Source organism: Marmota monax, unplaced genomic scaffold (genome assembly GCF_021218885.2).
Source record: "Marmota monax isolate L192 unplaced genomic scaffold, Marmota_monax_Labrador192_F-V1.1 WCK01_AAM20220418_F8-fsc00193, whole genome shotgun sequence".
NCBI lineage: Eukaryota > Metazoa > Chordata > Mammalia > Rodentia > Sciuridae > Marmota > Marmota monax.
The window spans coordinates 4,917,428-4,920,129 of record NW_026695203.1 but is presented as its reverse complement, the minus strand read 5'-3'; the positions used below and the strand labels follow the sequence as shown (position 1 = coordinate 4,920,129).

Sequence of the window (2,702 nt, the reverse complement as noted above, 5' to 3'; positions counted from 1 at the left end):
GGAAAGAAAACTTCAGACCAATATCTCTGATGAACATAGATGAAAAAATTCTTAATAAAATTCTGGCAAGTTGCATACAAAAACATACTAAAAAGATAGTGCACCACAATCAAGTGGGATTCATCCTAGGGATGCAGGCTCAGTTCAACATACAGAAATCAATAAACATAACTCATGATATTAATGGACTTAAACACAAGAATCATATGATCATCTCAACAGATGCAGAAAAAGCATTTGACAAAATACAGCACACTTTCATGTTCAAAACACTGGAAAATCTAGGGATAGTAGGAACATGCCTCACTCAACATTGTAAAAGCCATGTATACTAAATCCAAGGCCAGTATCATTCTAAATGGAGAAAAATTGAAAGTATTCCCTCTAAAAAACTGGAACAAGGCAAGAATGTCTTCTTTCACCACTTGTATCCAATTCATCCTTGAAACTCTAGCCAGAGCAATTAGACAGAAGAAAGAAATTAATGGGATTCAAATAGGTAAAGAAGAACTCAAGCTATCACTATTTGCTGATGACATGATTCTATATCTAGAAGATCAAAAAAATTCCACCAGAAAACTTCTAGAATAAATAAATTCAACAAAGTAGCAGGATATAAAATTAATGCCCATAAATCAAATGCATCCCTATACACCAGCGATGAATCCACTAAAAGAGAAATTAGGAAAACTAGCCCCTTCACAATAACCTCAAAAAAAAAAAACCTGGGAATCAATCTAACAAAAGAGGTGAAATACCTCTACAATGAATACTACAGAACACTAAAGAAAGAAATTGAAGAAACCCTCAGAAGATGGAAAGATCTCCCATGCTCCTGGATAGGCAGAATTAATATTGTCCAAATGGCCATACTACCCAAAGTGTTATACAGATTTAACACAGTTCCTATTAAAATCCCAATGACATTCTTCATAGAAATAGAAAAAGCATGGGCTGGGCTGTAGCTCAGTGGCAAAGCACTTGCCTAGCATGCATGAGGCACTGGGTTAGATCCTTGGCACCACATAAAAATTAACAAATAAAATAAAGGTATTATGTCCATCTACAACTACAAAAAAAATTTTTTAAACAGAAATAGAAAAAGCAGTCCTGAAATTTATTTGGAAAAAAAAGAGACCCAGACTAGCCAAAGCAGTCCTTAGCAAGAAAAGTGAAGCAGGAGCATCACAATACCAGAACTTAAACTACAATAAAGAGCTACAATAACAAAAATGGCATGGTTATGGCACCAAAATAGGCTTGTAGACCAATGGTACAGAACAGAGGATACAGAGACAAACCCACATAAATATTGTTATCTCATACTAGACAAAGGTGCCAAAAACATTCACTGGAGAAAAGATATCCTATTCATCAAATGGTGCTGGTAAAACTGGAAATTCATATGTAGCAAAATGAAATTACTAAACCTCTCTCACCCTGCACAAAAATCAACTCAAAGTGGATCAAAGACTTAGGCACTGGAACAGAGACCCTGCACCTAATAAAAGAAAAAGTAGGCCCAAATCTTTACCATATTGGGCTAGGATCTGATTTCCTTAACAAGACCCCTAAAACACAAGAAGTAAAATCAAGGATCAATAAATGGTATGAATTCAAATTAAAAAGCTTCTTCTCAAAGGAAATAATCAATATATGTGAGGAGAGAGCCTACAGATTGGAAGAAAATCTTAACCTCATGCACCTCCAATAAAACATTAATCTCGCTCTTTGCCGAATCTACTGAGAGAATGAAGACCATTCTCAGCAATCAGACTGTCGACATTCCCAGAAAATGTCGATATTACTCTGAAGGGATGCACAGTTATCGTGAACAGCCCAAGAGGAACTCTCCGGAGGGATTTCAGTCATATCAATGCGGAACTCAGCCTCCTTGGAAAGACAAAGAAGAGGCTATGGGTTGACAAATGGTGGGGAAATAGAAAGGAACTGGCCACTGATGGCACCATCTGTAGTCATACGCAGAACATGATCAAGGGTGTTACGCTGGTGTTGCTTGTTCAGTGTCTCAAGCTCAGAAAGATGAATCAATCCTGGAAGGAAATGATATTGAACTTGTTTCAAATTCGGCTGCTTTAATTCAGCAAGCCACAACAGTGAAAAACAAGGATATCAGAAAATTTTTGAATGGTATTTGTGTCTCTGAAAAAGAACAGTTCAGCGGGCTGATGAATAAGATCTAAGAATTGTCCAGTCACAGAAACATGTCCTAGAGTCAATTTGATATTTCAATGATACAATAAAAGATCTCTATTAAAAAATTAATCTCTAGGATATATAAAGAATTCAAAAAACTTAACACCAAAAAAAAACAAACCCAAATAACCCAATCAATAGATGGGCTAAGGAACTGAACAGAACTTCACAGAAGAAATACAATCGATCAACAAATATGTGAAGAAGTGTTCAACATCTCCGGCAATTAGAGAGATATAAATCAAAACTACACTAAGATTTCATCTCACTCCAGTCAGAATGGCAATCATCAAGAATACAGGCAACAATAAGTGTTGGTGAGGATGTGGGGAAAAGGACACTCATACATTGCTGGTGGAACTGCAGATTGGTGCAACCACTCTGGAAATGGAGATTCCTCAGAAAACTTGGAATGGAACCACCATATGACTGAGCTATCCCATTCCTTAGTTATACCCAAAGGACTTAAAATCAGCATATTACAG

General features: G+C 36.5%; 1 pseudogene; it reads left to right on the top strand.

Annotated features, from left to right (window-relative positions):
- The first annotated feature begins 1,751 nt into the window (after positions 1-1,751).
- Positions 1,752-2,197, top strand: LOC124083185 (large ribosomal subunit protein uL6-like; annotated as a pseudogene).
- The last annotated feature ends 505 nt before the right edge of the window (positions 2,198-2,702 follow it).